Raw genomic sequence first — 21861 nt, forward strand, 5'->3', positions numbered from 1 at the left:
ATGAAGCCCCACAATAAAGATGTGGGCCATCAAACTATCATGGCTTAATATTATATCTTAATGTAAATTAATAAATTAACTTTGTTTTCCATGCGAGTCTTCAGTAAATCTGCTTAGCATGAAAACAGTTCCCTGACCAAGGTGACTTTCTGGATCTACAATTACTGAGGAAGAGACATCAGGCTATTCAAGTTAAGGTCACTCTCTAATGTCTGGTATGAATGGCACCTCCCTGGAGGATGTGTCTATTTCTTTGTTCATTAACCACAACATTCCTTTGTCTCCTCTTTTGAATATTAACTTGCTCTTCTGGATTTCTAACATATTCTATATATAGCATAAAATGTGAAGCTGAGTCACTAGAGTGAGTTCCTGAAGAGCACCAAATCCGTATGCCTAAGATGCCGGGAACAGCAAATAAATTATTTTATTGAGAAAACTAGACTATGGCTTCCATTCTTTAACATAAGGAAATCCACATCTGCAAGGAGGTGGGCAGTAAGTGTCCAAGTAAGGAAGACAAAAACTTCTTTAAAAAACAGCTCTGGGGGAAAAAAAGGAAAAAAAGCAATGTTCAATCTCTTCAAGTGTACAAAGAAGTGCTTGATAGAAACCCACAATTGTAAACTATGAAACATGGAGATTTCCTTAGTCTGGAAAATTTTAGGATATATATTACACATACTGTGTAAAAATAAATGTCTCGTTCACTAAATTTATACTGGTAAAGCTCAAGCTAAAGAATCTGCAAAAATGGAAAAGAGGCATGCTCAAGATGAGAAAAACTAAATATCATTTGAATCAATCTTCCTTCATCCTCCCAATCATTAATTTTATCAGAATTTAAAAAATTAAAGTAAACTGTTTTGTGGACGATTAAGAACATGCTTACTGTAGAAAATATGAAAAATAATAAATAGTATATGAAATGACTGAAAAATAACCCATAATCTAACTACTCAGTTAGCTTATTTTATTTTATATTCTATCCTTTTAATAAATATTTCCTTTATAAGACACTCAAAAGTATCTTACTTTTTTCATTTGCTATATTACAAACATTTTCTGTACCTTATATCCTTAAATATCCTAAAGTTCATGATTTTTATCACCTGCTAATTATTTTTACTACAATCAGTATACTAATAAAAAATTTGAAGAACACGATTTATAATCATTTTGTAGTATTTGGTTATTTGGCTATAGAATAATTTAGTCATTTAAGATTCTAATTTTTTAGCATTATAAATAGCATTGTAATAACTAAGTAACATATACATTTGTACACATCTCTTATTTCCTTGTAATAAACTTCTCAGTATGGAATTGTAGGGCAAAGGGAATGAACATTTTTAAGGATTCTGAATATTGCCAAATTGCCACTGTAATGGACTGAATGTTTATGTCCCCCAAAATTCATATGTTGAAATCTAATCCCCAAAGAGATGGTGTTTGGAAGTGGGGTCTTTGGGAGGTAATTATATTATGAGGTGGAGCCTTCATGAATAGGATTAGTGCCCTTATAAGAGACCAGAGTGCTACCTAGCTCTTTTTCTGTCATGTGAGGACACAAGAGGTCTACAGTCTGCAACCCTGAAGAGGGCCCTCACCAGAATCCAGCCATGCTGGCATCCTGATTTTGTACTTCCAGCCTCCAGAACTGTAAGAAGTAAATTTTGTTGTTTCTTTGCAACCTGTTGTTTATAATACCACAAATTTATGGTACTTTATTACAGAGTCTGAGCTGACAAAGATGAATACTTACACAGTTGCGTACTTTATGCTCCTACCAACAGCAGGTATTTCCAACACTTGATTGTTTTTTATATGAGACCTCCTGAAGCACAATGATTCTAACCACTTTTTCCATAACCTTATTTCCTAAGCTTAGAGGAAAACCTTTTAGCAAATAATATCTTGTAGTAAATAAATACCGGTGGCTAAACAATTTTTCCAGTGTTAATATTATTTAACACATTTATCTTTTAATTAAAGCACTTCTAATTAAAATAGTATAAAGTGCATAAATTCATTTAAAAAATAGAATTATTCTTCTATGTGTACATTTGCAATAAATGATGTCTGAAATAATGAAGATAATTAAGGCAAACTTTGGATATGGGGATAGTGAGTTATTTCATTCCTTTTAAAAAAACTTTCTTCTTTATATTTTTTTTGGATGGCTTTAAAACTACAAGGTGAACTAGTACTTTTTTTAATGAACCCAATAAATGATAAATCAAAAATTATAAAGGGTGTTTTTCAAGGAAAACTAAAATTCTACAAACTTTCATTTCCAGATGTGATAGAGTAAGTGACACTAGACTAGACTTCCTGCTATAAATGACCATAAAACTGGGCAATGTATATGAAATATTGTTTTCAAATGTTGGACAACAGAAAGTGCAGGGGTGTGATTCCTAAGAGAAGGGAAACAGACTCATGAATGCCTTGCTTTCTGCTTGTGCCACAAGGGAAACCCAAAAAGAGCATAGACATCTCATTGACATAGGAAACAAGAGCTCTAAGCTCGAAACCACTGAAGTCACTGTAATTTAAGGGGAATAGTGCAAAAAAGAAGTGTAGAGAGAAAAAGTTTCAGAAATCTATAAAGAGATCTCCTAATTCTTTGGCTGGAGACTAAACTGCATATGCACAGGGCAAGACTCCATAAAGCCAGTGAAAGGATAAAAGCTAGAAAGAACAAATATAGAGTGTGAACTGAACAACTACCTGAGCTTGCAAAAGTCTAGGAGATGTTCAAGTTCCCATCAGCTAGAATGGAGAGACCTCAATGAACATCACATGCATTTAACAGAGATCCCAGAAAGGCCATGCCTCTGTATTAGGGCTAGTCCTAGAATGAACAAAATTGCTGAAAACCAAAGATAAAGAGAAAATCTTTCAAGCAGCCAGAGGGAAACAAGGTCAATTACATCAAGTGAACAATAATAGGAATGACCACTACTCATTAGAAACAATTTAAGTTAGAAGATACTGAAATGACTCCATAGTACTACAATTGAAAAAAAAAAAAGCTGTCAACTTAAAATTTTATAACCAGCATAAATATCCTCCAAAAAACAAAGACAACATGAGTAACAAAGTCCTGAATTTTCCTCATGGCATAAACAAGTAGAAAATTAGACAAAATATGAAACAATTGTTTTCAAACATTAGATAGCAGACAGCATGGAAACATGATTCCTGAAAGAAGGGGGAAAAATGAGGTGAGCCCAAAGCTTTCTGTCTGGAACTACAATATAAGGAAGGGGAACCCAAACAGAGCCAATAGTCTCATGGAGTTGATGTGTCAGAGTTTAGAATTTGTGGAGACTAAGACAGCTAGAATTTGCAACAAAGAAGAAAACTGAACAGAAATGTTCCAAAAATCTGCAAAAGAAGACTCCTTCAGTTTCTGGCTAAATACCAATCTACATATATGTGGTATGTAAATCTATGAGGCCAGACAGAGAAAGTAACAAATACTGGGGAGCTCTACACCAAACAATTCCCAGAGTTCGCAGAGAGTCAGGCTCATTTAAATTCCACTCAGCTAGGGTGAATAAACCTTAATGAATATATGGTGCAATCAAGGGAAACAGCAGAAGGAGCATGCCTCAGTAGCCCAAACTAGCCCTAAATGGGAAGCTATTCTAGAATTGTCTCCAAACCAAAAGACCGTGAAAACAAAACTCGAAAGATTAAGCTGATCCACAAATAAACTAACTGCCTGCCAGAACAAAACTTACTCAAGAAAGAAGAAAAAAATTAAGACACTCGACATCCTAACTCCATAATAACATTACCAAACCTAAGAAAAAAAAAACAAAGAAATGGTAACCTATAATCAGGATCCAGAAATGGCAGAGATGAGAGAATTTTAACAGACTTTAAAACAGCTATTAGAAAAGAGTTCAAAGGCTTAAAGAAAAATATGAACATAATAAAGAAAAAAAATCCCAATAGAGAAGTGAAAATTTAAAATAAACAAAAACACCAATGGTAAGTCTAGAACTGAAAGAAAGAATATCTGACAAAAAATTAACTGGATGGGAATAACAGCATATTAGCTAAAGGAGACTTTTAAAAAGTCAGTGTACTTGAAGACAGGGTAACGGGAACTTTTCAAACTGAAGAAAAAGAAAAAGAGATTGAAAGAAAAATGGACAAAGCTTTGGTGGCTTGTGAGTTAATATTAAGTGGTCAAAGAAACATATGTAGAATTGGAGTCGGAGGAGAAAAGAAATACTAGACAATTTAAAAGTGTGAAGATAGCTAGCTAAAAATTGTACCAATATGATGAAAATAATACACCCCAGATCTAAGAAGTTCAAAAAACCCCAAAGATAAATACAAACAAAACCACACTAAGAGGTTTAATAATAAAGTTGCTGAAAACTTGTAATAGAAAACCTTAAAAGCAGCCAAAGGGAGAAAGCATATTAGATAAATGGAAACAAACACAAGAATCACCATAGAGTTCTTGTCAGAAGCTATGCAAATAAGAAGATAGTAGATAACATCTTTAATACACTGAAAGAGGGGAAAACCCTGTAAACCTAGAATTCTATATCCACTAATAATAACTTTTAAAAATAAAGGCAGAGAGAGAGAATGTTACTCTGTAAGAACTGTAAAAGGAAGTTTTTCAAGCAAAAGTAATTATGATGCCAGTCATAAATTTGGATCTACACAAAGAAATGAAATCTAAAGAAATGGTGAAAGTGCTCTCTTACAACACTAAACTATGTTTTCTACCTTTATCTTGTATCTACCTACCACTTCAGCATTTTATTAAAAATAATAATAATAAAGAGAGAAATGTGGTATCCACATATAAATCAAGTATAAAAACCAAATGAGTATTCATATTTGAACTGACTGTTTAGAGTTCATAATGCATGAGCAAAACCGAAAGTTTCTGTGATGACTGCCCTTGTACTGTTCACTATGTAACTTATTCATTATGTAAGAATTTGTTCTACATGTAAAAACTTGTTTGTTATGCCTCAGAAGATTGGAGACTGACAAAAATTAGGCTTGGGGTGGAATAATGATTGTGCATTGAGCATTTACTCCCCTATACAGAATTTTATTGTCGTTAACAACCATTTGATCAATAAATATGAGAGATGCTCTCACAAAAAAAAAAAAAAAAAAGGACAGACTTCCAATGGTAAAATAAATTAGTAACCGGGATGTAATGTATAGCATAAGGAATATAGTCAAGATATTGTAACAGCCTGGTAGGGTGATAGCTGGAACCTAGAATTATGTATATAAATGTTCTACCACTGTGTTGTACACTTGAAACTCATGTAATGTAATACTGTGTGTCAACTACCCTTCAATAAAAAATAATTATTAAAAAAAAAAAAAAATGGTGAAAGTGAATATTAAAGATGTCTTTCTCATTTTTATTTACTTTCAGAGGTAGTGCCTAACAAAAGCAAAAAGAATAGCAATGGGGTTACAGCATGCAGAAGATCAAAATGAATGACATAAAAAGTACAAAAGATGGGAGGGAGGAGTTGGGACTATGCTGTTATGTAAGATTCTTGCAGTACACATGAAGTACTATAATATTATTTGAGGGCAGGCTGTTAATTAAATTGTAAGGGCCACCAGTGAAAAAAATTTTTTCAGAGAAATACGTTATAAACCATGTAAGAAATAAAATGGAATAATAAAAAATAACCCACCAAAACCAAGATAACAGAAATGCAGATAGAAAAACCAAGGAAAAAAGAACAAATAATAAACAAAAGTAAGATGGTATATTTTAATCCAACCATATCAATAACTATATTAATTGTTAATGGTCTAAACCAGAGGTTGTCATATTTTTTATAAAGAGCCAAAAAATAATTTAGGTTTTGAGGACCATATGATTTCTGTCTCCATTACCTAACCTTGTCACCATGGCACAAAAGCAACCATAAACAATATGTAAATGAATGGACATGATTGTGCCCCAATAAAACTTTATTTACATAAGTAGGCGGCAGGTCGAGTTTGGTCTGCCAACCATAGTTTGCCAACTCATAATCTAAACCCACCAAATTAAAAGATATATTGTCAGATTGGATAAAAGCAAGACCTAACTACATGCTGTCTACAAGAAACTCACTTTAAATGTAATGATAGATTAAAAACAAAAGAATAGAAAAAGATATACCATGCAAATATTAATCAAAAGTCATTGTAGTATCAGACATAAAGACTTCCAAACAAGGAAAATCACCAGTGTTAAAAAGGGACATTTTATGATGATAGAGGACCTCAATTCACCAACAAGATTTAACAATCCTAAATGTGCATGCACCTAAAAGTGCTGTCACAGTGCTTGAAACATGAAACAAAATTTGACAGAACTGAAAGGAGAAACAGACAAATCCAAAATTGTGGTGAAAATTTCAACTCTCCTCTCTTAGTAACTGATAAAACAAGTAGACAGAAAATTAGTAAAAATAGAAGAAGATATACAAAGATCAACCAAACTTAACTGACATTTACAGAATACTTCACCTAGCAACAGGATAATCACATTCTTCTCAAATACACATTGAACATTCACCAAGATACACCGTATGTTAGGCCATAAAACAATCAAAAAGCTTGAATGAATTGAAATTAAGAGTATGTTCTCTGACCACAATGGCATTAAATATGTTCTCTAACAACAAAAAAAATTTAGAAAATATTTTGCATGGAATGATAATGACAATGGCTTTTAATGTTGATAATTTTTTTATTAAGGTCTCATTGATATACACTCCTTATGAAGGTTTCACAAGAAAAACAATGTGGTTATTACATTCACCCTTATTATTGAGTCCCCCCCATACCCCATTGCAGTCACTGTCTATCAGTGTAGTAAGATGCCACAGAGTCCCCTATTTGCCTTCTCTGAGCTACACTGTCTTCCCGGTGACCCCACACACACCATGTGCACCAATCATTATACCCTTCAATTCCCTTCTCCCTCCCTCTGCTCCCCTCCCCTTTGGTAACTGCTAGTCCCTTCTTGGAGTCTGAGTCTGCTGGTATTTTGTTCCTTCAGTTTTGCTTCATTGTTATACTCCACAAATGAGGGAAATCATTTGGTATTTGTCTTTCTCTGCCTGACTTATTTCACTGAGAATAATACCCTCTAGCTGCATCCTGATAATATTTTTAAAGTAAAATTTTAAATCAACGGTCTAAGCTTTCATCTTAAAAGCCAGAGAAGGTAGAGCAAATTAAACTCAAAGTAAGGAGGAAGGAGGAATTAATGAGAGATAGCTCATATCAGGAAATGGAAAGCAGATAAACCAGAGAAAATCAACAAACCCAAAAGTTGATTATTTAAAAGGATTGATAAAATTGATAGCTGCTAACTAAACTAATCAAGGGGGAAAGGAGAAAATGTACTTAAAATCAGGAATGAAAGGGAACATCAGTACTAATCCTACCCACATTAAAAGTAAATACTGTTTCATAAGTATATAATTTATTTCAAGCTAATAAATTCAATAGGTTAGATGAAATGGACAAATTCCTCAAGTGACACAAATTACCAAAACTGGCATAAAAAGAAACAGAAAATCTGAACAGTCTTATACCCATTCTTTTGAATCCGTAATTAAGAATGTTTCCACACAGAAACCTCTAGAGTCAGATGGCTTCTTTGGTGAACTCTATCAAACATGCGAGGAAGAACATCAATTTTGTACCTTAAGGAAGAGGGAATACTGCTGGTAGGAGTGTACAATGGTAAACCCAGGTTGGAAATTTTTCTGTCAGTTTCTCATTATGTTAAACGTATATCTATCCTATAACCCAGCAGTTCCACTTCTAGGTATTTACCCACGAGTTAAGAATACATGTACAAGAATGTTCATAGTAGCTTTAGTCATAACAGTTGAAAACTGGAAACAACCCAACCCTTTCCACAGTAACAGATGAATAACATTCAGGATATCCGTACAATGGACTACTAGACAGCAAATAAAAGTAATTAACTACTGTTACATGTAACATAGATGAATCTATATTTTAAACAAGAGCTTTCTATAATTTTTAGGCCCAGGAAAGTTTGAGAACCATGATTATAGAAGCACATATATAATAATAAAATAAAAAGAGGAAATGTAAGGAATTTAGGTAGTTTATAAATTAGTGCCATAAACATTATAAACTATAGAAGAGCTGTCATCTTCCATAAGTGCTTGTTCAAATAATGTTACACTACTTTTCTGTTCATGTTCAATATTCTACTAAATTGTTTCAAGGAGTTCCAATTCCAAATTTTAGTCTTCAATCATCTAAGCTTCCTAATTTCTCATTAATCCCAACTCAAATTGTACCTTTTAAATAAGGAATCCTGTTCACCAGTTCCTTTGCTTTTTCTTCCTTGGTCTATTTCCTTGGTGCTGTTTTCCCCACTGCTGAATAGTGCTATTTTTCCTCTCACTGCATAGCCTTGCCTTTCTACCTCCTTTAAAACTGAACCCCAAACTCATCCTTTCCACTAAGTGCTAAACCACCTCAGATTCTTTCCAAATTCCCTCAGCACTTGAAGATCTTGCTCCTAATAGATGTATTTATTTTACTGAATTTGGACATCTCATCTTAATGACTCACCAACTCCATCCTCTGGCTTAGAGAGCAGACCCTTTGGAAGAGAACTGAAAAGATTACAGTCCTCTTCAAGGTTCTTTCTTTTGTGCCATTTTTACTTTTCCCTCTTGGAATGCTTTCTGTTTGCCAGAGCCCTAAGCCCTATAGGGCTGGAGGGTAAGAGAAAAAGAAAGGCAAATAGATTGTTGATTAGGGCTGCTCTGGAACAGACTTTAAAGGTGAAAAAAAACTTCAGGCTTCAGTATCAGTTCAGACTATCTTACAAGCCCAAAGAAGCAAACAAGATTCCAAAAATAAGTCTTTAGGTGAGGAATACCGAAGTGCATTTGCCAACAAATTCCCTGTGTTGTACTGGATACACTGTTTAAAGATACTAAAGTATTTCTGGCTTTCTGGTAGCAAATATTTCTATATATATTTTCTGCAAGGCTAGGTGGTGGGGATTTGACTACAGGAGGGTAAAGGGTAAATATTTAAAAATGTCTACATTCTTGTTGAACCAAGTGCCAGTATTGGCAGTTACTTTTTGTTCTACATAATTATTTAGAAGGTATGGTCATTATTTGCTTTATAAACTTCTTGCCTTCCAAATAATATCTATAAACCTGATCATACTCCTGAGCTAGATCTACATTTCCAACTAATATCATGGTCATGTTATTACTTACCTAAAAAAGTTACACTTATCTAAAAACTCTTTACCTGAAACAAATACAGTACTTACCCTCTCTTAAACATGCACATAGTGTCCTACTGCCAAGTCAGGGACCTTAGATTCATTCTCACTTCTATCACCTCTAAACACTAACCAACTCTGGAGGACTTAAAGTCCTAAATATCTCTGAAAGTAGTGCTCTTATTTCTATCCCCACTACAAATTTCTTAATTCAGACCATCATCATCTCCTTCCTAAACTAGGGCAGGTCCTTAAGTGGCATCCTTGACAGGATCTACCTACTGCTGGCCAGAGAGAATGCCTCATTCACTTACCTTGCTATGTGTATTACTTGGTGAATTAATGTCTCCAATCTCTGTTCCTCTAGACCATTCTCTTTATTACGGCTATAATCAGTTTTCTAAAACACCAAATTATTTGTGTCACTTCCCCACCTATGAAACAAAATAAAAATCCATACTCCTAGTATGCATATGAGATTATCACAATTTGTTCCCATTCTACCTTGGTTCTAGTCTGATGTCCTATTTTTCTTTTGCATTCATTTTGACAGATCAAACTATACCCTTCTCCTTAAACACACTATGGCCTTTCATTGTTAATAATCTAAAAAAACAGTAACTCATCCAGCTTATTTTATTTTTATGACCACCCTTATACTATTTAAAGGCATTAGCTAAATCTGTACAAAAGTAATGGGTGAAGAAACAATCAGACAATACAACCAACTCTCATTAGGTTATTTTCATAACCTTATTAACACGATCAGTGTAGACTAAATGGAAAAGTGAAAAAAATGTCTTATCTACCTGCTGAGCTTTTTCCTTACAGTAAATTTAATGTTAAAAGTCTTCAGTTCTAGACTTATTACCCTCTTTTTGACTGACAGGCACAAAGAGATCTATAATTTAGTTTCTTGACATCGATCTTTTTCCCTTTTTTCATCAGTAAACTTCCTTTCCCCACTTCTGCTGTTTTTCCTCCTGTACTTTTCTCCTTCTGCTGTTTTCACAGCATCCTCTTCGTCCACCCTCACAAGAACATCAGTTCTCTATCACCCTCTTTAGTAGAGCACTTAGAAACTTATAAAGCATTTTCACATATACCTACTCACTTAGTTCTCCCAAACACGTTTTTTGGGGACTCCGAAATCAACAAATGTAAATAAAGTGAGTGTGTGTGTGTGTGTGTGTGTAAAACGGTTTATAAACAGCAGATGCTGTCCTTACAAATAAAGTAAGAAACTTTCTTCTATTTTAACTTAAATTCTAGGAAACTGCAGTTCAAAACCATTCACTTACTAATCTAACATACTGCTATTCCCTCTGCCAAAGATTTCACAATCTCTCTTCACCTGTTCGTCTCTCAAGACATAGCTCAAGCCTTCCTCTACTCCCAGAGCAAGAATGTTATGCCTGTATCAATACTATCTTAGGTTTTTCATAACCACTAGAAGAATCCTGGTCTCTGGACTCCTACTCTGGTGTCACTTCTATCCAGTAATATTTTTCTTATTAACTAAAGTTATGTTTCTTAATGCCCATTAATGATCCAGCATTTTATAAAGTCAACAGGAGAAACATCTTATGGGTGGCCAGCACTGATTTAACAATCTTGAGGGTAAAACTGTACACCAAAACATTCCCTGGAGCTTTCTTTAAAAATTAGGAATTTAAGGAATGTCTCCAAATCCTCTCAAAATATCTAGATAAAATCTCATGTGGTAATGACATCCAAAGCTGTCACAGTGTAACAATAAAAGAGCGTTTCATAAAGTCCAAATTAAACTACTATTAGTTTTAAGAGATACCTTCTAGTGTACTGAGCAATATTTAGGACTAACAGAACACCAGGGCCTTAGTCCCAACTCCCAAATGGCTAACCTGGAAGTCACTTAACCTCCTGAGTAAAATTTCCTCTTTGATAAACTGGATAATGTCACCTACCTTTCTGAATCACTTCGCCTGGAACATAACAAAGAGTTAAGAAACGGTAACCCCTTTTATAATTACTTTTATGTACATCATTTGTTTTCAGACCCACACCCAAGAACCTGCAGCATGTTCTTGGATTTTGTGGGCCAGTAGCAACTACAGTAAATGCCTTCAAGGAAGTTATCTCCATGACTTCTGGATCCCCTTCCTGGGTTACAACTCAGGTCCTATAAATATAATTTGGAATATCTCTTCCTAAATGCATTATCTTTTTCTCTGCCATACAAAAACTCATCAAAGGGTGTTCCTGTAGCTTCTCCCTTGTTGGCTTGACTTTTAACTATCTGGAACAGCGCACAGAGTCAGCTGCAAATCTGGCAACTTTCACTGCCAGTCTGTCTTTTAAATCACTTATAAAAATGTTAAATAAAACTGGTCCCAGCACTGATCACCTGAAGGGTAATTAATGCAGCTGGACTGTTGTCTCACGTTAATAACTGAAGTCAAACACTAAATAAATAATTAGATATATCACCTCCCCTTTGGCTACATGCATATTTTAACCCTTAACAGAGTACTTACTTGGACTTCTCCCAGAAGATTATATTTAATGTTTAGTAAATTTAACCTTTAATTATAGAATATACTTCAGCAATTTTCCTGACACAAAGACATGATAATCTGTAGAACCTAGCTTCGAGGCTAGGGCTAAAGTACAAAATCCTGGTTTTCCTCAACATTTTTCTCTTTCCAACTTCCAATTCTTATCTTAATTTTCCTTCCTCTGACTATCCACCATTTACACAGTCTTGAAGTTCAGTTCCCTAATCATTCCCATTCCATCACTCTTTCATATCCTCTTTGAAGTATATATGTTATTTAAATAAGCAACTATCATTTTCAGTTGCTTGAAATACAGCATATCAATACTTGATCACTACCTCTAACTGAAAAACCTTGGTCAGAATAGAAAGACTGGATATTATTCCTATTATAGTGGTTTCAAATAAAATAAGAAAGTCTGAAGACAATCCCAGAGCAGATAAGCCCATTTCCAAAATAATTTTTTCAAAATTATTTTCTTCACTGTTTCCTCTTATTAGCTTTGATAAAAGATTACTGTATGACATCTCATCAAAGTAAAAAAAAAGTTTTTAATTTAATTTTGGTGTCAAAACATCATCTGAGTAAAATGCTCATGGACCATTACAGAACCTAGGGAACTTCATTCTCACTATACTGTATTCGGTAATAATGTAATTCCTTACAACTTGTCACCCACATACAGAGTAAGGCAAGTAACTAATTCTCAGTTAAAGTACTCAAATGTAAATTTACCCAACAGTAAGATGAATCAACAGGCCAGCCAGTTACCCTTCAAGATTACTTCTGCTCTAACCAGACTCAAAAGCCCTTTTTCCCTTTAAAAAGTAGTATAGTTGGCTAACCCAGATGAAGAATTTATTAAGTTGGACAAAGCAAATGACTCATACTTTCCCTGTCATTCTCAAACATCTACACTAGAGCTAAGAAAACAGTCCGCATGGTCCATATCTGTTCAGTTCATGTATCCATGAATTTTAAATATGACTAACAGGCAATTCACAATGCCATCATTGTTTTTAAGTATATAAAGAAAACTCCAACTTAATGAAAAATTGAGTAATGTTTGGTTATATTTTATTATAGTTATTTTTGATGTCTTTGGAAACCATCCTTAACTATTTTATTCACATAATTAGATTATGTAATAGACCTGAAGATAGGTTCTGCATGTCTGAGTTCTACAAAATTCCTAACAGCACAAGTACAAAATGTCACAAGTACAAAAATGTCCAATAAGTTGTAACCATCTCATAATCTTTATTATAGTAGTTCATCAAAAGATGATTAGGAGTTGGTCACTCTCAAACATTAAAACTCTGTATCAATGAAAGAAAAATATGACCCTGGAAACTTCTGATGGTTCCATGTAACTCCCTTAGACCTCCCTGCTAGCATTACTTCAGACTAAACAGAATGCCTGCCTGAGATCTAAAAATAATAAGAATCTATTACTGGCATAATAAAAATGCTTTTGAGCTATAACTTGTTCCCCATTTTAATCTCTAACCTGTCAAACGGACTCAATTCAGTAAAACTCTAAAAATAAGGGCAATTTAAAAATATTGTGTGACATATACTTAAAAATAATTGAAATTAATGTTTTAAAGGAGGCATAAAAAAGCTAAGCATGATCATGTATTGCCGATAGTAAGAAGTTACATGTGTGGCAAGAGGTAAACATATGAGAAGGAAAGACCACAAAGATGCATGAGAATCACAGTAAACAGGACTGCAAACGAAGACAAGCTGTTATAAAAGCAATAGAAGAACCTGATAAGGCGCAACCAAAGAATACCCAGAAGAAGTCCACCATCACCAACATTTGCTAAAACACATACTCCTGACACTAATTAGACCTAGGTTTCAGCAAATTAAAAAGAACAAAATGTTACAAAATTGGAGTTACACAAATTGTATCACTAAAACCTAAGAGTTTAATGAATGAAGTTATCAAAACATTGATTTTCTCATAGCTCCAATGGCAGAAAGGGGTTGCAATTAATAACAGACCCTGCTTTCCTCACCTAAGTTTACCCAAAAGGCACCTAGAACTCCCTGTATTTTTCACTAGAATACCTGCAAATCAATCATTAATATTTTGGTTCTAGAATAATGAAATTGCAACAAGGGTCATTTAGGAAATGACCCTGCAACATTTAGGAAAAAACAAACAAACCACATTCACTCTAATTTGATATGCATACCTAATTAAAGTTCCAAGGTGAGCCAGAAAGGAGAAAAAAACAAACTTACATGAGGGCATCATTTGCACTAAGTGCCCCTTAAGACAGATGACTTTTTGATCATGTATTATCTAGAAATTTTTTGTAACCTCAAAGTGACTCCCTTAACAGCAAAGAAACAAATGGGCATACAAGTGCCTAATGAACCATAAAGACTAATGTCTAGTATTTGTTGCATGTTTACTTTGTGCTAAGGAAGCACTTTTAATGCTCACCACTACCCTATGAGGTAGGTACTTACATTACCTTCACTTCACCAATGAGGAAACCTAGGTACAAAGTGGTTAAATCACTTGCTGGGGATCATAATATTATTAAGTGGTGAGATACAAATCAAGTCCTTCTCTATTACAACTATGATAGAAATTTGTTTCCATAATTATGTAATTCTACTGCCGCTCTATTTAAAGGTACTAAAATCCATTTTAACATAACCCCCCCTACTTACTGAAAATAAGAATTTTCATGTAATTTACTTTGAAAATATAAGAGCTTTTAGATTTCTAAGAATCTTTGAAGCAATTAATTTTTAGCATAAAAATGCTAGAACACTAGCCTACTCTAAGAATTCATCTAATATTTTAATCTAAATGACAGTCTGTCTTTTTGCAATGAAGGAAATATCAGTACTTCCAGTTACAATGCAGCACATTGTTTTAAACTTTTCAATAAAAGCTCATTCAATTTATATCATTTCATGTATAAAAGTAGTCAACTCAAGCTTCCCCCATCCTTAGAAGCAATTTATTTATTATTACAAATAATCCAAAAATCACTTATAGTTGGCACTAGAATGCTTCAGGAATCAACAATGTGAAGGTGATAAAGTAGAAAAACCCTGCACTAGAGTCCAGAGACCTGCCCGCCAATCCTGGCTCTGTCACTAACTAGCAATTTAGTCTCTTCCACTGCTCTGGGCCTTGTTTTCCTGATTTGCAAAATAAGCACCTCCATGGTCTACTCTTCCAGCTCTAAAAGAAATGTGACTCATACACATACATCTTTTCTCCAAGCTCCCCATTTTCATTCTGTTTAGTTATTACCATTTGCAGGCATTAAACATGATTTTTTCCTTAGTTCAACAAAAGGAAAGAACAGCCCATTCTAAACAAAGATGATAGGGGGAAAGCTTTCCCAACCACTGGTTTGCCATAGAAGAGTCTCAAGGTGGAAGCTATTATATGTTAAAAGGTGTTAGGTTTCAATATTTTAGGCTACTGTTTTGTGTGCCAGTACATTCTCCCTAAGGACGAATAGTAAAATTCAAGGACAATAGGGAGAAAAAAATGTAATTATCCATTAGTTATTCAAGAACCACAAAGGCGCCAACTGAAAATATTAACACCTTTTTGCAGAAAATTTTTCCCTGACTGATGAATTACATTAAAAGGCAAGCTAGAAGCTACAAAATTTTCTCATACATTCAACTACTCCATTAAAAAAAAAAAACCTTCCGTTTTGTAAACTGTGAGAAATGGTAAAATAACACACATATGATTAGGCAGATTATTAAAAAAGACGAAAGATCTAGCTGTGCAATTCACAGCTTCCTCTTCTCAGTGACATGAAGAACCTCCATGGGGTGCCAGAGTTGGCTTCTGTGGACTGCCACTGCATAACCCAGGTATGCATCTTCTGTGTTCCTAACCTATTCTCAAGAGTGTTATGCAAATACAAGATTATTAAAATTAAGCTATGCATCTGACAGTAAGACTCCCAACTGTTATAAAACTCAACCTGATTTTAGCATTACTTTCTAGAGCTACTAGCTTACCAACATTTTCCCAGTTCAACACTTAAAATTTAAAGTATCTTAAAACTGCTCCAGAATGTGTAGTTCAATTTTGCATGACCTTGTAATGAAACAATTTAAAGAAAGGGAAAGAAAGCATGCGAATTACTTATGAATCCTGTAGAATAAAAGCCAGGATCGAACCTTAATAGTACAGTCCGCTCTAAATGTTAAACTGGGAAGAAGTAAGCCACTTCCATAGGTGGAGAGACCTGAAGAAAGGATTTTCAGTAACTGGAGAGACTGCTGCAAGAGTTTCAAGGTGCAGTTATGAGAACTTCTAGCAAAACTAGCAACTGGTACAATACCATCAAACATACATACATTTTAAAATAAAAGATAACTGACAAGGTCCAGCAGCAAGCCACTTTTTGTTGGAATGCCAAAATGCCAGTAGAAAAATGCCAAAATTCACCTTTTGACTCCAATTCCCCAGCCTTTCAAAGTTCAGAACCTACTTAAACTGTTTATCAGAGTCCTTTTTAAAATGCAACTCCCTCTCCATAAAGTCACTTCGTTTCAGCTACTTGAATGCCCAAATCCCGCACCAGAGAATCTCAGCAGCCCAAGTTGTCGCAAAAGGGTCTTCCCCGCCTGCGCATCCCTTTCCACTTCGGGTTAAACCCTCGGAGGTGCTCCAGTCACTTCCCCCATCCAAGCTGTCCAGTTCCCTCTCCATCTCCCAGTGGACCTCTTCTCTTCGACCTTGAGGACCCCCAGACCGGAGCCGAGGAGCCCCAACTGACCTGGCCGGTGTCCCCTTACCTAGAGCGCTCGCAACTGCCCCTAGTCTCCGCGGCCACCTCCCGACTCTGATCACGAGCGCCCTCCTACTGGACCGGACGACCCCCTTCCCCTCAGATGCCCGCGTTCCTCCAACCGTAGAAACAATCCTACAGAAATGCCTCGAGAGCCTACTAAGCGCAAGGTCCCACTACGCGCGGCGCGGTCTGCACCCGGCTTGAGGCCCGGACTCGCCTTCCCCCGCCCGACGTCCTCTTCCCGGCCAGAGGGCCGGCGCTGCCTCCGCCCGGGGTGTGGAGGCGCCGGCCGGAGGCAGACTGCGCCAGGCACGGGTACCGGGGAAAGGAGAGTCGGCCGCTAACTGCGGCGCAGGGACTGGGGAGCGGGCGCCGGCCGGGCAGGGCGCGGGCCGCAGGGACACTCACCGGTCGGGGCGCTCGGGGCGGCCTCATCCAGGGGCACCTGCAGCCAGGCAGGACGGGCCCGGACAGCGCAGTCACCGAGAGGGCAAGTCCACCGCCCGCCGGTCCCGTCCCGTCCCCTCCGACTACCCTAGCAAGCGCAGTCTCGCTTCCTCTGTGCGGAGCCTGAGGACCCCAGCTCCGCCGGATGCCCCGGTCAGGCCCCCACCCCCTTTCCCGGCCGCCTCCCCACTTCACCCTTTCCCCTCCCCCTCCCCCAACCCCCACCGGAATGGAAAATACCTCCCGGGGCGGGGGGCGGCGGGGGCACGCCTCTCTGAAGGGCAGCCTACCGTGACCAATAGCAGGCGAGGCTCTGGAGGGGCGGGATTCCTGGTGGCCAATCCGGAGGCGTGTGAGTGAAGGCCGAAGGAAGAAGGCAGGGAGCGAGAAATGGGTGGCCCAGGAGTCAGGGAGGTCCGGTAGCTCGGATGCGCGCTAAGCGCGGCTGCCATTTTGGAGTCGGGCAGCTGCGACGGCGGCCGTGTCTGGACCGGGGGGAAAGGAGGAGCCAGTCAGGTGGGAGAGAGGAGGTCACGTGGGCATAAGGGGCGGGGTAAAGCGGGCGGCCCGAGAGGAGGGGTCTGCGGATGCGAGTCACGGAGGCTGAGGAGGATCACGTGGCTGAGAAGAGCCTTTGGTGGGCTTCGGAGTGGAAGGTCTATTTGAGGTGGGAGAAGGGAGGAAGTTTTGTACCTGGCTTCAACTCTGTTAGGGAAAAGGAAAAATGATGAATGGAGGGCGTGAGTGCCGTGTTGGAAAATGTGAATGAGTCTTCCAAGCACCCTCCAATATGGAGCCGCCCAGTTAGTAAATTCCAACATCCACGGGAAACTGGCACTTCATTTAATTCAAGTATTTCCATCCCACTCCCAGCTGTCACAAACATGACTCACAGATCGGATTGAGGGGTGTTTGTTTCCCACTTTTTGCCTGCACTTTATGTGGAAGGGCCCTCGCCCTAGAAATGGCTGAAGGGTAGAAGCTTAGTTGAGACACTGTGACACTGGCAGAACTCTTTCTATCTGGCCTTTAGAAACCTTGTCATTCACAAACTTAACTACTTCCGTGTTTGACATACCCGTGATCAGGTTACAAGGCCTTCAAAGTTTAAGAAAACGAAAACGACAAAACATAAAACTTGCCTCTCTAGCTCTCATCCTTTTCAATTCACAGGTTAAATTATACTCCTAGTCCACTGAAAGTACGCTTGAGGCTACCAGTGTCATCCATATAACCAAGTTCAAGGGTCACTTTTTAGTTCTTATTTGACCTCTATTGTAGTAGGTTCTATGGACCACACCCTTCTTGAAGTTTTTTCTCCCCAGTGCACCCTTCACCTCAGTTTCCTTGAGGCTATAAACCTTCAGATTGTCTTTCTCTTCAGTTAATCTTCCTAAATCTGTTCTCTCTTGGCATTTAGAGTCCCAGGATCTGATGCTCAGTCCTTTCCTCAGTAGGTAGATAGTCATCCTACTGCACACTCAGTGATCTAACCATTTGGATGCTTGAGTGTACATTTAATAAGGTCCAGATGTGCATTTGCAAGTGTTTTCAAACATCTTCACTTGAACCTCACTGTGACATGTCCAGATGAGAACTCAAATACCCTCGGAAGTCCACAAAACCTTCTCCTTCCCCTCTGTTCCTTATCTTCTTTGATAACATTACCATCTACTCACCCACCCAAATCAGAAATCTGTGAGAAGTCCTCCATGCTACTACCTCACTGCTGTAACACTTCCCTACTTTTTCTAACCTTGTCGTGTTGACTGCATTTCTAAATGCCCTTTCCTCTCCGTTTCAACATCTGGGTCATTTATTCATTAGGCCAGTATTTACTGAGTACTTTACCTTGTGGCAGGCATTGTTTGAGATGGTCAGGATATAGTGGTAAACAAAAATGACAGGGTTCCTGAATAGGGTGAGACAAACAGTGTATGAGTAAATTAGTAAATAAACAAGATAATTTAGGGGGTACGTGCTAGATGACAAAAACAAACAGGGAAACCTGTAAGAACCTCCCAAGTTGTTGCCCAACTCCTCACCTTAGTCCCTCCCACCCCTACCCCCTACTCCTTCTCATCTTTTCTTCTTGTACTCAGAGAGAAGATAGCCCTGATCCTTTCACTTAGAGTCCTAATTTCATTTCGTTTAATCTGCGAGGGCTTCCCTCTATATTATGGTTGTCTGAATACAAATCCCCCAACTGGAAGACAAGCTACTTTGAGGGCAGGGATCATACCTTATACATCTTTGTGTCTCCACAGTGCCTTGGCTCAGAACAGGTGCTCACAAATGAGTGGTAAATGAATTGGTGAATCCCTTAATACCTGAATCAGACCACCACAAAAGCATCTCCAGCCGAAATCTTGATGGAAAAGTCAGTGAACTCACTACTAGAGTGTAGTGGCAGTAGTGCTTTATGTCAGGGGCAGGGTTATGAAAGAGACAACCTGTTTTGGTCCCTTCCAGGCCTTGTATTCCATGATGCTGTGTGCCATATGCGGCAGTAGTTGCTTCATAAACACCACTGACAGTGTCAAGTTCACATGGGCAGCTTAAAATTACTCTTGGTTTCTGATGACAAGCTCCACACCCAGAGCATTCTGGGTGAATTGCCAGGAGAGGCCTTGCAGGAGAAGGCTGCAGTTGCCACTTTACTTTGTATTTCCAGACCCTTGGGTATTGCACCCCAACAGGGAGCGAGATGTTGCCAGTTCCATCACAGTCACTGTAATTAAATCCAAGTTCTGGCAAAAGGCAGTGCATAATTATGAAGTATTATTATGGTTTTTATCATTATTAGGCACCCAGCTGCCCAGCCCAGGAAACCACAGTAGTAAAACACTGAGAAGCCAAGCTCCTCTCCCAGCTGACATGAATTAATACCAGGTGTATTGGCACACAGTCTTGGAGCTCCACTCATCAAGATGAGACCTTCTGTCCCTTCTTTTTGGCAAGTTAAAATTTTAAATGAATGGAAAGAGGAAATGTAAAGGAAGACCTTTGCCACCGCTTCTGAATGAAGTTCTTTTATTTCCATCTCTCTAAAATGATCTCTCCTTGTCTATGATTTATTGTGTAAATCTTTTTCAGCTCTATCCTTGATCTGCCGGTTCTTGATCAATGTCTGTTGAGGATATATTAGCATGGGAGTACCAAGCTCCAGGAAGACTGTATCTACTTTCAAGAAATTTATGATAATTCAAAAAGTATAGTCAGGCTTGACAAGATGTCTTCCTATTATTGAGTACCTACTCAATACCATGCTCAGCATTTTCATATATGCTGTCTGACTTAGTCCACACCACCCTGCAAGATAGGTTTTTTATTACCTTCCTTTTCTTCAAGATCTCAAAGACAGTAAATGACAGAATTGAGATTCTATATGCAAAACACAGATTTGGTGATTGTATACTCATGGTGAATGTGTCCACATTGGCAGATGAATATAGGTATCAGATTTTACCCCTTTCTATCAAATTTTAAAAGTTTTTTTAGTACAAAGCAGATTTTAAACTGAAAGGACAATTCAGAAGTATTGCTGAGGGAATGATGCCAAATGAGGAAGCCAAATTGGCTAGAAGCCTAAAATCAATCAATAAGGAGCAATTTCTTGTTCAGCTATGAGTCATATTATATTCTTCAAGTACCTTTATTGTCTCAGTGACACCAAATGCAGAAACCAACCCAGGTGGTATAAGGGTGAACTGAGAATGGAGAGGAATGGTTTGGGGAGGGAATAAGTTTTTGAATGGAGAACACCCAAATGGCTCATAAACTGGCACATCTAGCACTGGCTTTTTGGAACAATTGAAACCATAGCAGTTTCCCTTGCTGCCTGCCAATCACTTGTTTTTAAATGATGTGTGTAGAACAATTTCCTATTCTTTTTCCCAAAATACTTGATTACAATTTTTGAAGACTAGCACATACTATGTTGTATAAGGCAGTTCATTTCTACTATTTTTAGTGGGTTTTTAAGGGATGTAAGATTCAATAAAATGCACACATTTGAATTGTATAGTTTGATCTGTTTTGAGACATGTATATCCTTGTAACCACTGTCATAATCATGAAATAGAACATTTTCATCACTTCAAAAAAGGTCCCATGTGTCCTTTTTGCTGTAGGAATTTTAATATGACTTGTTAACTTGATGACTGCAAAGATCTAGATCTCCAGCTTTAACCTTGCTTTCAAAGTCCAGGCCCATATTTTTAGCTACTTACTTGACATACCTACCTGATGTTACAGACAGGTACTTCAAACCAAACACGACTAAAAGATTAAGAAATACTTTATCTTAGATACAAAAAAGCCCCCATCTCCCACCTGCAGGTCCCATCTCAAGCCATTTTTCTGTTTCTTCAGTTTGGTTGAGGTAATTGTCATCTACCAGGTCACATTAACTAGAAATTTTTAAAAATAATCTTTACTCCTCTCGCAAAAAGTGATTCTAATGTACTTGAACATTCTTTAATCAGTCTTTTCCACTTCCACTATCCTCAATCAGACACTTATCTTGCCTGCACGATTACAAAAACTCCCAACTTGTTTCTCTGTGCTCCAATTCATCCACCTATCTGCCACTTTAATTCTCTTTTTGAAAACCCAGATCCACCTGTTTGCATTCTCTGCTTTCAGGGACCCAACTACATACAAAATGGTACTAAAAATCTTCCACAGTATGGCCCAAACCTCGCCTTCTGGATTCCTTCCCTGAAACTTTCCCAGAGAGCATGCTATACATTTTCATCTTCTGTGCTTTTCATCA

General features: G+C 37.5%; 1 protein-coding gene and 1 long non-coding RNA gene across 4 annotated transcripts in view; one reads left to right on the plus strand and one right to left on the minus strand.

Annotated features, from left to right (window-relative positions):
* SOCS5 (suppressor of cytokine signaling 5) overlaps nucleotides 1–17541 on the minus strand; it is a 63839-nt gene extending 46298 nt beyond the window's left edge. Inside the window, exon 1 of one of the 3 annotated variants that reach the window (XM_036925859.2) lies at nucleotides 17375–17541. The gene's annotated coding sequence lies outside the window, so the exon portion shown is untranslated. Of the gene's footprint in view, nucleotides 1–16832; nucleotides 16855–17045; nucleotides 17271–17374 lie in introns of those variants that run through there. The other 2 variants (XM_036925858.2, XM_036925860.2) reach the window with 2 other exon arrangements.
* Nucleotides 17482–21360, plus strand: LOC118932429 (uncharacterized). The gene is made up of 3 exons (XR_005032776.2): nucleotides 17482–17600; nucleotides 19352–19464; nucleotides 19891–21360. It is a non-coding gene; the product is annotated as an uncharacterized LOC118932429 (long non-coding RNA).
* Nucleotides 21361–21861: the final 501 nt, after the last annotated feature.

The sequence above is a fragment of the Manis pentadactyla genome, chromosome 2 (assembly GCF_030020395.1).
Source record: "Manis pentadactyla isolate mManPen7 chromosome 2, mManPen7.hap1, whole genome shotgun sequence".
Taxonomy (NCBI): Eukaryota; Metazoa; Chordata; class Mammalia; order Pholidota; family Manidae; genus Manis; species Manis pentadactyla.